This window comes from Lithobates pipiens, unplaced genomic scaffold (assembly GCF_037356315.1).
Source record: "Lithobates pipiens isolate NorthernLeopardFrog02 unplaced genomic scaffold, aLitPip1_a1.2 Scaffold_16, whole genome shotgun sequence".
NCBI lineage: Eukaryota > Metazoa > Chordata > Amphibia > Anura > Ranidae > Lithobates > Lithobates pipiens.
Genome location: NW_027507748.1, coordinates 596,662,379 through 596,675,959, shown reverse-complemented (window position 1 = coordinate 596,675,959; position 13,581 = coordinate 596,662,379). Strand labels below are relative to the sequence as shown.

Below are 13,581 nucleotides of genomic sequence, written 5' to 3'. Positions count from 1 at the left end.
CCCAGCCCCTTTCCATGTGATCAACTGTCAGCTAATGACAGCTGATCACATGATGTAAACAGAAGCTAGTAATAGGCTTTTTTCCCCCTCACGCTGTGAGAAGAGAAAACAAGGCAACTACCGGCTCATGTAAAAGGGACATCGGTCCAACACACCGACAATCACTGCTGCTCAGCAGTGCCCTCCAATGCCACCTACCAGTGACCATCAGTACTGCTAAACAATGCCCACCTATCATTGCCCATCAGTGCTGCCAATCAGTGCACATCAATGCCTCATTATTAGTGCCACCTATTAGTGCTGCCTATCTTTGCCACCCACTATCTTTGCCTCCTATCAGTGCAGCCTCATCAGTGCCCCAATTAGTGCCCACCAATCCCGCCTCATGAGTGCCACCTTATCAGTGCCCATCAGTGCAGCCTCATCAGCGCACATCAATGAAGGAGTAAAAAATTCTGTTTTCAAATATTTATAGCAAACTATGAAAACCTTTTTTCTTTTTTTTTAATTTCGGCCCTTTTTTGTTTATTTAGCAAATAATAAAAATCCCAGTGGTGATTAAATACCACCAAAAGAAAGCTTTATATGTGTGAACAAAATGATAAAAAATGTCATATTGATACAGCATTACATGACTGCGCAATTGTCATTCAAAATGTGACAGCGATGAAAGCTTGGCCTGGGCAGGAAGGGGAGAAAGTGTCCAAGTGGTTAAGCTGGTGTTAAAACGTAGTGAATGTGAGCCTCATGCACCCTCTAAATAAACACTTTATCACACACAGTGTGTAGACAAGTCCCAGCACTACAGGTCACATGCTTCTTTCATGTTCTTACTCATTTTCTCACACATACTAGCAGGCAGTCACATGACAACGTCAGACCACATGATCGACTCCACTCCCTGTCTGTTGAGCAGCTCGCACTGCACGTCATGTCCGGACAGAGCGTTGCTACGGCAACCAGACGCTGAGCAGCTCCCACATGTCCTGCTATGGAGTTGCAGTGATTCCCTGTTGTTTGCTCCGCTGACTTCACTGATTGTGTGTGCAGAGAGAGACCTCTGATACTACAGGAGGGAGGGGGGCTGCTGCATGCTCTTTTATTATTACATGTATTAGGGGAAATAGAAGCCCTCCACATAGGAGCCCCATACTTATCATTACTTACCTTGTACTGTACAGGAGGATCTGTCTGATGATTGCACACCACAGTGCAGGTAAGGCTGAGCCCTCATGTTACCCTAATCTACAGAGATCATTCATGTTTTGTTGTATTGAACATATGTATAAAGTAGATTAAAAATTTGTAAATCAGTACTGCTTGGACCTTGAAGAAGGGGACATACCCGAAAGCTTGTCCTGAAAAATTGTATGTTAGTGCAAATAAAAAAAGTATCACGGACAGTACTCAATTTTCTCTATAAAGTAGATTGAAACCCAATTACTAAAACCTCACAGAAGCCTGATCTTAATGGCATTTCAAAATCTTTTCAGATTTATGAGTAATAAAATGCAGTTAGGGGGCATGCGTATGTATGTATAGGTGTGTGTGTGTATGTATGTATGTGTGTATATGTATATGTATATATATATATATATATATATATATATATATATATATATATATATGGTATTAGGCTCCTTTCACATAGATGGATAAGTTGCCATAACCTCACTCAGGGGTGGGCAGTAGGGTCGGCTGCCCTGGACGCAATGGTTTACTGTAGGGATGGAGGCACTTTTCTTCTGTTTTAAGACTGACAGGAGTAGTGACAGCAGCATCACTACTTCTGTCAACCCAGCACTGGGAGAAGTAAGGAGAGGAGGAAAGAGCCAGAAAGTGGTGCGGACTCTCCCTCCTCCTTCCCGACAGTGTAGCACTCTTGTATTAACAAGCAGGCAGCAGTGTTAACAGGCACACAGGAGCTGCACTAGCGGGAGGGGAAAAGGGAGCACAGCCCACACCGCTGAGTGGAGAAGTATCCAGGAGAGAGCTGGGAGTGGAGGAGAGCCATCAACAAGCATGTGCCCAGTGTTAAAATTGAGCTGCACAGTGATTTTGACAACTGAGAGACTGCTGGGTGTTGGATCCTCTAAGCTTGTACATCATGAATGGGGTTTGGCATCTTTGCCCCCTGTGCTGAATGACCTTGTCCCACCACAGACGCCCGCTACTGATATTATCATTATACAGGATTCATATAGCACCAACAGTTTGTGCAGTGACTTACAATATAAAGGGAGTACCATTACAAAACAAATTATATAAATAATAAAGTAAAGTAGAATAAAAAATAAAGTAGAATTCAGGGATATATCTAATCTTATAACTGTCCCCTCCCCTTTCCTAACATATCTTTTCTGACTAACCTGTGCAAGAAATATACATTTTTTCAGACCTCTTTGGTTCAGTGATCTACCTTGGGCCAGCCAGCAGCACTGCAAGGGAGAGGAGAGGGCATTCCAAAAACAGCTGGTTATGTGTGGAGCGGTGACATCATTCGTAGGCTTTAATGACCCATCTGTTGTGGGCACTCCCTCCTCTCCCCTACAGCGGCACTGGCTGACACAGGAGAGCTGGATTAGGTAACCAAACCGTAACGGCCTGAAAATAGGTAAGTATATAGCTTACTATCTCTGTATATGTTTCTTACACAAATTAGTTAGCATAGGTGAGGGGAGGGGTATGGGGACAGTTTTAGGAGTAGTTAGGTTTTTCTGGAATACATTATGTGTTACTTTATCTTAAGAAATAAAAAATATATATCGCAGAACAAACAGGTCTGTAGCAGAATTGTAAAAAATGGTCTGGTCTATAGCTGTGGAAGGCAAAGGGGTTAAAGTAGAATGCCAGCAAAACTACTCCTAAAACTGTCCCCTTAACCCTAAAGTTCATGAGCATGTAAAGGCAGGTGTCCCGATACTTTTGGCAATATAACGTATAGTGTGTGTTTTTTTTTTTTAAGGACAAATCAGGCTTTCTTTTTGTGATTATTGTCTTGCAAAACACGTTCTTTTTCTCTGAGCAGTGTTCTTTAAAATATACAAAAGGATATATATATGACAAGGCTCAGGTTCATATTAATCTAAATGGTGAAAGGAGTGCCACATCCCTGTTGAAAATTATTACAGAAGAGAGGGGACAAATTGTGAACAAAGGGGACTGGAGGGTAACCAACCCCCGGGACTTTATCAACGGCACTAAGTATGATCAATCAATATTTAAAATCAATTATAAATTGTATTCAATGTACAAAAAACATTATTTGAAACAAGTGACTTTCGTCTGTTTTACATATATAGTACAAAATACGGATATACAGAAATAGGTATATGAGCCTTGAAGACTACATAAGTTACCACATTAGTGTATAATTCAAACTGCATTGTTTCTTTCTACATGTTTCGCTCAGATAGAGCTTCCTCAGGACAATTGCAGCGTATAATATTCTACAAAAGAACAAAATTGTATAGACAAATTGATTAAATTGAAAAAGAGATAAAATAAAATATGCATAAATAAGTTTTGTTTTGTACATAGCACAATCAACAGAGAGTACAGAAGGCATTAACCAATGTGGGTCAACACATTCTGATCAAATAACTCTGGTGGCAGAGCTCCCTTCCAGACATCTTTGATGGCCGGAAAGGAGCACAGCCACCACCCTAAACGTAAAACATAAGGACATAAATTTACAAGTCAATATAAAGTACCAAATTGGTTATTCAAGCCGGGGGACACATTAACCCTTTATTTGGGTGGCGTCCCACATATTCATAATCATAATGTATGAGCAAATACCATTCTCCTCTAAAGAGAATGATAACAGGATTGAACTATGAACCATTGAAAAAAAAAAAAATAAATAAATTTTTATAAAGGGATGACATTCTAGACATACAAATATTGTGCATAAAAGAGGTTATAAAAAAGAAATATCCAAAAAACATTGTATATAATAATGTAAAATAGGAAAAGAAGGCAAAACACAGCCTCTTACCCCATAAATCTGATAAATTAAAATGCTTTGGAGTCGTGGCAGTTTGTCTGATTATTAAAATACAGACCAGTTGTCTTATTTTATTCTGTCATCAAATGAGCGGATCACGGTGAGGGCATCATTAGGGATCTCCCGATCAACCCCTCTAGGGATCTGCAGAAGCACAAGAAATAGATATGTAATGGGCCAGTTCGAATAAAACATCAAGTTGGCCCAATCAATGCTCCAAACATACCTGGTGGAAACCTGATGGTATTTGTAAATAGAGTAGAACCAGTTCAATAAGCCCAATATCAGCAATCAGCCTGTATTGTCAGACATAGATTGGATAGAGTGTAGTTCAGGCACAGAAATTTTCACTGGGCTGATCTCTAAAAGAACAATAGAAAGAGAGAGAACACACTTGTTCCCATTACTGTTGCAAGAATATCTCCAAGCGATCATCAATGTGATCTCCTCAAAGCCTTTCCTTTCTTACCTTATTCAATTAAGTAGTGTGTAATCCTAAAGGTTAGAATGCTCCTCCACTGGGGAGCTGCTGAACGAGTGGAGGAGCATTCTAACCTTTAGGATTACACACTACTTAATTGAATAAGGTAAGAAAGGAAAGGCTTTGAGGAGATCACATTGATGATCGCTTGGAGATATTCTTGCAACAGTAAGGGGAACAAGTGTGTTCTCTCTCTTTCTATTGTTCTTTTAGAGATCAGCCCAGTGAAAATTTCTGTGCCTGAACTACACTCTATCCAATCTATGTCTGACAATACAGGCTGATTGCTGATATTGGGCTTATTGAACTGGTTCTACTCTATTTACAAATACCATCAGGTTTCCACCAGGTATGTTTGGAGCATTGATTGGGCCAACTTGATGTTTTATTCGAACTGGCCCATTACATATCTATTTCTTGTGCTTCTGCAGATCCCTAGAGGGGTTGATCGGGAGATCCCTAATGATGCCCTCACCGTGATCCGCTCATTTGATGACAGAATAAAATAAGACAACTGGTCTGTATTTTAATAATCAGACAAACTGCCACGACTCCAAAGCATTTTAATTTATCAGATTTATGTGGTAAGAGGCTGTGTTTTGCCTTCTTTTCCTATTTTACATTATTATATACAATGTTTTTTGGATATTTCTTTTTTATAACCTCTTTTATGCACAATATTTGTATGTCTAGAATGTCATCCCTTTATAAAAATTTTTTTTTTTTTTTTTTTTTTCAATGGTTCATAGTTCAATCCTGTTATCATTCTCTTTAGAGGAGAATGGTATTTGCTCATACATTATGATTATGAATATGTGGGACGCCACCCAAATAAAGGGTTAATGTGTCCCCCGGCTTGAATAACCAATTTGGTACTTTATATTGACTTGTAAATTTATGTCCTTATGTTTTACGTTTAGGGTGGTGGCTGTGCTCCTTTCCGGCCATCAAAGATGTCTGGAAGGGAGCTCTGCCACCAGAGTTATTTGATCAGAATGTGTTGACCCACATTGGTTAATGCCTTCTGTACTCTCTGTTGATTGTGCTATGTACAAAACAAAACTTATTTATGCATATTTTATTTTATCTCTTTTTCAATTTAATCAATTTGTCTATACAATTTTGTTCTTTTGTAGAATATTATACGCTGCAATTGTCCTGAGGAAGCTCTATCTGAGCGAAACATGTAGAAAGAAACAATGCAGTTTGAATTATACACTAATGTGGTAACTTATGTAGTCTTCAAGGCTCATATACCTATTTCTGTATATCCGTATTTTGTACTATATATGTAAAACAGACGAAAGTCACTTGTTTCAAATAATGTTTTTTGTACATTGAATAAAATTTATAATTGATTTTAAATATTGATTGATCATACTTAGTGCCGTTGATAAAGTCCTGGGGGTTGGTTACCCTCCAGTCCCCTTTGTTCACAATTTGTCCCCTCTCTTCTGTAATAGTGTTCTTTAAAAGTAAATAGTGTAACTGCAGATAACAAGCGCTCATTTTATTCTGTAATTAGGGGTCAGGAGGAACATGTAGATTGCAGCCAGGTGACTGGTGGATTGCGGTCTTGGCTTGCTGACCCGCCATTCCAGAGCATCAAACAGAGTGCAATGCAGAGGAATTACTTGTAAAGTTGAAGCTTTAGTAGGGGACAAAAGCCGCATAAGATGATGCTTCCTCTGTAGTGCTGGCTCCTGTCCCATGTGGAGTGAGTCAGCGTGATGCAATACACTGGGCTTAATAGTATAGGGCTGCTTTCACACTGATGTGCTGCGGTCTACCCACACCGCAGGTGCAGTGTACCTGCAGCTTTCCTTGATCTTTGACTTTTCCCTTGTTGTAAATCTCCACCTCTTTAAAGTGATACTAAAGTCTGTTTTCTTAACTTAAAAATAACAAACATGTTTGACGTACCTGCTCTGTGCACCACCTCCATGGCACCACACCATGCTGTCTCAGTCGATGAGGATAAAGAGTCTCTCCTGCAACATCTGTGGATCAAGATGTGCTCAGGTAAGTATTAGGGGGGCTGCAGGGGGCTGCTGCACACGGAATTTTTTTTTTATCTTAATGCATAGAATGCATTAAGATAAAAAAAAAAAAATCGGACTTTACAACCACTTTAAGGTTGCCTACCCCTGCTGCCATTTCTCCTGTTTAAAACTATACTAAAATTATGATTTTGGTACAAAGCTATTTACACATGAAATAAACAGTTTTTGTTTTTTGTTTTTTAACTATGCACTTTTTAAAATGTGAAACTTATATAAATATATGTTAAAGGTGTAAAAATAATAACAAACAAAACAAACTTATACAAAACAAATTTTAATTATTAATGGTTTAATAAAATAGTAAAAGAGCAAAAGAGAATCGTCAGGAAAATAAAAACTGAATGGAGAAGGAGAAAAAAAAGGTAATTAGGGCTGATTACAGTAGACTATGGGTTAACAAGGGTTAAACAGAGGAACATTTGAAAAAGGAAAAAAAAATATATATATACATTTTTTTACTTTTTTTTTACTTGCCATGTAGCCTTTACTGTCATCATCTGTAGATCACATTCATCCCTTTTGATCTGCAGATGAATGAGCAGAATGATACAAAAGAAAAAGTATGTTACATTGGGGACGATTTACTAAAATTGGAAGGTGCAAAATCAGCTCTGCATAGAAACCAATCAACTTCCAGGTTCTTTGACAAAGTTTAATTGAACAGGCTGAAGTTAGAACCTGATTGGCTACCATGTACAGCTGCACAAGATTTTGCACTCCCCAGTTGTAGTAAATCAACCCCATTGTATCTTTCTGTAGCACTGTCAGGCTGCTTTTTGTTTGACAGCCCAAGCTGCTGACCTTTTGTGTGTACACAGCTGTGCCAGCTTTGAATAATAAAAGCTAGTTTTTTACTGGGGGGGTCCTGGCAAACATGCAGAGAGACTGGACGTGCTACACAAGTTTGTTTTGGGTGTGTAGCAATCCCAAAGTCTAATAAACATAAATGTCATCAAGGTGTGTTATTTTTTTTTATCGTTTCACATGAAATGAACAATTATCTTTTGATAGCTCTATTTTCTCGTAAATCGTTATTATAATGTGTAACGTGTTGGTTTATCACCATCAAACGACTTACTAACAGCCAAAACCAAAACCAACGGTCATTATTCCGTACTCTTACTCTTGGATCTTTCCGCTTCCTTTGATACAGTTGACCACCTCCTCCTCTTCAAAAAACCCAATTTGCTTGGTCTCCATGGCTGCTTTCTCCGTTGGTTCAAATCTTACTCATCTCAACCACTCCTTCAGTGTCACTTACAACTCCACTTCCTCCTTTCCAACTCCTCTTACCGTTGGGGTCCCTCAAGGTTCTGTGTTGGACCTCTACTATTCTCAATCTACACGTCCTCCCTGGGTCAGCTGATAGCCTCCCATGGCTTCCACTACCATTTTATATGCCGATGACACCCAAATCTATCTCTCTGCCCCTCAGCCCACCTCATCAGTCTCCTCACGCATCACTGATTTACTAACAGACACATCAGTCAGGATGTCACACCACTTCCTTAAACTGAATCTATATAAAACCGAGCACTTAATACTTCCTCCCCCACGTGCCCCTTCTCCTGACTTCTCTGTCAAGATCAATGGCACATCTATCAGTCTGTCCCCACATACTAAGGTGCTAGGGGTAACCTTAGACTCTGAACTGTCCTTTCAGGCCCACATCCAAATCGTGCCGCCTTATCCTCCACAACATTTCTAAAATACGCCACTTTTTAAAGTGCTTGTATAGCCGCAAACGAAAAAAAACCCTGTAAGGCAAAGGCATAATGAGCTAGTAAGCACCGCATACTAGCTCATTATGAAATACTTACCTTAGAACGAAGTGTTGGCATCACATCCCGGTCACCACTGAGGGAGCTGACAATTTCCCCTATGCCTTTCTTCCTAGTTCACGCTGTGAGTGCTCGGAGCCAGGATTACCTCATTCTCGCACATGTGCGCGGGAGTCCTCCATGCCGGAAACGATATGCCGGACCTTTTCTACGCATGCACCGCTGGCGTCAGTGGATACATGCAGGGTGAATATCTCCTAAACCCTGTGGGTTAAGGAGATATTCATTTTAAAAATGAAAAAAAGGGGTATACAACTGCTTTAACTAATGACACCACCAACTGCTTTAACTAATGACATCATTCCCTCGACTACTGCAACTCCCTCCTTATTGGATTACCTTTACATAGACCAGTGTTTCTCAACTCCAGTCCTCGAGGCACCCCAACAGGTCATGTTTTCAGGCTTTCCATTATTTTGCACAGGTGATTTGATTGGTTTCATAGCCTTAGTAATTACCACAGCTGTTTCATCTGAGGGAAATCCCAAAAACATGACCTGTTGGGGCGCCTTGAGGACTGAACTTGAGAAACAGTAACATGGACTATCCCCCTTCATTCCACAATGAATGCCGCTGCAAGACTCATCCATCTTACTAACCATTCAGTGTCCTCCACCCCTCTCAGCCAATCCCTCCACTGACTTCCACTCACCAAATGAATAAAATTCAAAGTACTAGCAATTTAAAAAGCCATCCATAACTCTGCCCCCAGCTACATCACTAACCTAGTCCCAAAATACCAACCAAGTCGCTCTCTTCAGTCCTTCCAAGACCTCCTGCTCTCTAGCTCCCTTGTCACCTCCTCCCATGCTCGCCTCCAGGATTTATCCAGAGCTTCTTCCATGCTTTGGAACTCCCTACCCCAATCTGTCCGACTGTCCCCTAATCTATCCATCTTTAGACGATCCCGGAAAACCCTTCTCGTTAAAGAAGCCTATCCTGCTTATAACCAATACATTGCTTTACTTCCTCCATCAGCTCATCCCCCCACAGCTATTACCTTTTGTATCAATTGAACCTCCTTTTTAGATTGTAAGCTCTAATGAGCAGGGCCCTCTGATTCCTCTTGTACCAAATTGTAATGTAACTGTAATGTCTGCCTTCATTTTGTTAAGAGTTGCACAAACTTGGCACTCTATAAATCCTGTATAATAATAATAATAACCACCTCAAGTAGCTCCTTGTTTTTCTCTCCTCAGACAGCAATGGAAAGCCCAGATTTCCAGACAATATATTTAACTGCTCATTTTGTCTAGGGGCACAAGGAAAAAGCTATACTTACCTGATCCTTCGATCCTCCAGAAAACAGGGCTCCCCAGGTCCATCTGTGGACTGTTCCTGCTGTCCTCACATCCAGAGTCGATCTGTGGGCACGATGACGTCAGGAACATTTCATTCACAAGACCGCTAGCATGTGGTGGGGATGAATCTTGTGCTCAGAGGATGGACGGATTAGGTAAGTATATCTCTGCTGCGCAGTCTCCTGGACAAAATTTTCTTTTCCTCCAGAGCTTTTCTTTAAAGCTGAACTCCAGATTTGATTTTACTTTAAATAGATAATTTAGAACAAGCTGATGCAAACAAACTGTTTTCCTTTACTAATACATGTGCTGGGAGTCATTCCAAAGGACTGAGCAGCACTCAGCCAAACTCCATTTTTTTTTTCTGGGAACAGGACAGGAGATCCCTGTAACGCTTCTGGAACACAGCGCTGTATACTGTATATGGCTGATGCTACAATCAGTTTATACCATGCTCCCAGCAGTCGCATGTTCTAATGAAAGAAATCATTTGTTTAGGCCAGCTTGGTCTAAATTAACTATTTAAAGTGATAATAAACCTGGAGTTAGGTTTTAACAACCTCAATACCAGGCATTTTCACCCCCTTCCTGGCCAGGCCAATTTTCAGCTTTCAACACTGTCACACTTTACATGCAACACTGTACCCATATGAATTTTTTATCATTTGTCTCTCATTTTTGTTATATCATTTTGTAAATAATCTTTTTTTAATAAATTTAGGCCAAACTGAATTCTGGTACATTTCTTAGGTGAAAATAACCCAATTCAATGTATATTACTTAGTCTGTAGGAAAGTTAGAGTCCACAAACTGTGGTATATATCTGAAAAATGGATCTCATTTCTTGCGGGCCGAAAACAGGACAGGACAAATCTCCCCCAAATGACCCCTTTTTTTTAAAAAAAGTACACAGTCCGATGTATTTAGTAAGAGACATTGCAAGTTTTTTTGAAGTTGTAATTTTTTTACATAACTTTTTCACAATTTGCCATGTGATCTTCTGTTTGGTCACAGCAGTTACATGGTATCAGCAGCAGCCAATACACTGATCAGTCATCAGCTGTGTGTGGTGGACACAACGGGTGACAGATTGCACAGCAGCATGGACTGCGGGGCACGCTCCAGGAAGACATCATATGACATTCACCCGCAACTGTGAATTTCCTGCCCAGCCTATAGACAAATGATGGCCAGGTTGGTTAAACTGTACATTAACCACTTGCTTACTGGGCACTTAAATCCCCCTCCTGCCCAGACCAATTTTCAGCGCTGATGCACTTTGGATGACAATTGCGCGGGCATACAACACTGTACCCAAATGAAATTTTTATCATTTTTTCCCCACAAATCGAGCTTTCTTTTGGTGGTATTTAATTACAGCTGGGAGTTTTATTTTTTGCTAAACAAACAAAAAAAATGCAAAATAAAAAATAAATAAAAAATCATGTTTAATAGTTTGTTATAAAATTTTGCAAACAGGTCATTTTTCTCCTTCATTGAAGTGCGCTGATGAGGCGGCACTGATAGGCTGCACTGGTGGGCACTGATAGGCATAGTTAAGGCGGCACTAATAGGCACAGGTAAGGTGGCACCGATAGGCACAGATAAGGCGGCACTGATGGGCAAAGATGGGCACAGATAAGATGGCACGGATGGGTGGCACTAAGAGGCACTGATAGGTACCACTGATAGATGGGACTGATGGGCACTGATAGGTGGCACTGATGGGCACTGGTAGATGACACTGATGGGCACGGATATGTGGCACTGGGGTGCAGCACCGTTGTTGAGGCAGATTGTGGGCACTGATGGGTGGCACTTATTTATTCGTGAGGTGGCACTGGCAGGGAGCAGGTGGGCACTGGTAAGCTGGCCGTGATCGGGACTGATGTCCCGATCACGGCCGCCGGTGATCGGCTCTTTTTTTTTCTCCTTGGGCTGTCAGCGCGAGGAGGAAAAATAGCCGATTACCGGCTCCGTTGTATCACATGATCAGCTGTCATTGGCTGACAGCTGATCACGTGGTAAGGGGTCGGGATCGACCCCTTTCTCGGATTCGTGATCAGGCGAGTCTCATAGAGCACGCCGCACGCTCCCCTCAGGGGGCGCGCAGGCCGCTTGTGCCCCTCAGGGGGAACGCAGGCTGCTCGTGCATGGGACGACATCAATAGACGTAGTCCCGGCAAAGGAGGTCCGCGCTGTAGCCGTCATTTGGCTATAGCGTGGATCTCTAGTGGTTAAACTGTTTGTCCAGAGTTACACTTTATTATGACTCCACCAACCAAACAAGCTTACTGGCAAAATAGGTAGTTGCAAAAAAAAAGTATTTAAAGCAAAACTAAACCCTTCTATCTTTTTCAGCCAAGGAAACTGCCATCTTGGCCTCTGTTTGATCTGTAACCAGGGCCGGTGCTACTACTAGGCGGACTAGGCAACCGCCTAGGGCGCCCAGCACAGTACTCCTGCACAGTGCACTGACCATGTCAAGCAGCGCCGCCACCAACCCCCCCCCCCCCCGCCCCCCTCCGTTCCGCTGATGTAAACACACATTACATTCCACACAGACATCCCCCCTCTCTGCTCTGCAGCGAGCCAGCCAGTAAACCCCTGGGCGCTCTCTGTGTGTGTCACTGTGTCAGGCAGCAGTAGCGCCCTCCACCCCCCCTCCCCCTCCGCCTCCGCTCTCTGACTGTCTGTCAGTCTCAGTCTGTCACATGACATCATGACTCATCTCGCCGAGGCCACTCTCCAGACTCCGGCAACACAGTTCCCCCGGCCCCGCCCCCCCACGCGCTCCTGGAACGGAGTATGGATCATGGATGGATGGAGGATGCAAGCATCATGGGATGCATGGCTGCGTGGCGCCTGGCGGCAGCTCTCCGGGCTTTGGGACAGGTGCAGCCTGGCCTGGCTGTAACAGGAAGAGGCACCACAGGACACAGAACAGAAGCAGCAAGTACACCGTACACAGACAATACAGCAGAGTGGGTGCCAGTGAGAAACAGGTGTCACTGGTGGAATAAGTAAAAACTGTTGTTTTCTCTCTTAATGAGATTGTATATGAAATGTCATTTTAAAATGTGTGTGAATGTATATGTATTATATATTGACTGATCTGCTAAAATGTCCCCCCCCCCCCTGTATTTTATGGGCACTGCTGAGTCTCTATTGGATCATGGGCGCTGGTGACATGGTATTTGACGGGTGCTGGTGAAGCGGCATTGATGGGCGCTGATCCGTCTGTATTTGGTGGGCACTGGTGAGTCTGTATTTGATGGGCGCTGGTGACATGGTATTTGACGGGTGCTGGTGAAGTGGCATTGATGGGCACTGGTGAGTCTGTATTTGATGTGTGCTGGTGAAGTGGCATTGATGGGCGCTGGTGAGTCTGTATTTGATGTGTGCTGGTGAAGTGGCATTGATGGGCGCTGGTGAGTCTGTATTTGATGGGCGCTGGTGAAGTGTCATTGGTGGGCACTGGTGAGTCTGTATTTCATTGGCGCAGGTGATATGGTATTTGACGGGCGCTGGTGAAGCGGAATTGATGGGTGCTGGTGAGTCTGTATTTGATGGACGCTGGTAAAGTGGCATTGATGGGTGCTGGTGAGTCTGTATTTGATGGGCGCAAAAATTCGTTTTGAATTATTTGATCCAAAACCTGGTTTGGGGCAAAACTGTAAAATTTAGCTGGTCTAGCAAAGTGTTGCATGCAAAATAGTAGCGGTCATTAAAAAGGTGGGGATTACATGAGCAGGGCAAAGGGGGTGGAGTCAGGGGTGGAGCCAGGGGGGGCGGAAAAATGAGGTTTCACCTAGGGTGTCAAAAATCCTTGCACCAGCCCTGTCTGTAACGGCCATGTTACTGCACATGTGATCAGTTATGACAC

The 13,581-nt window shown here is 42.3% G+C and overlaps 1 protein-coding gene across 2 annotated transcripts in view; it reads left to right on the top strand.

Annotated features, from left to right (window-relative positions):
- Positions 1–931: 931 nt before the first annotated feature.
- Positions 932–13,581, top strand: part of CUNH11orf65 (chromosome unknown C11orf65 homolog) — a 72,726-nt gene continuing 60,076 nt past the window's right edge. For both annotated transcript variants that reach the window (XM_077483960.1, XM_077483961.1), the window contains exon 1: positions 932–1,216. The gene's annotated coding sequence lies outside the window, so the exon portion shown is untranslated. The remainder of the gene's footprint in view (positions 1,217–13,581) is intronic.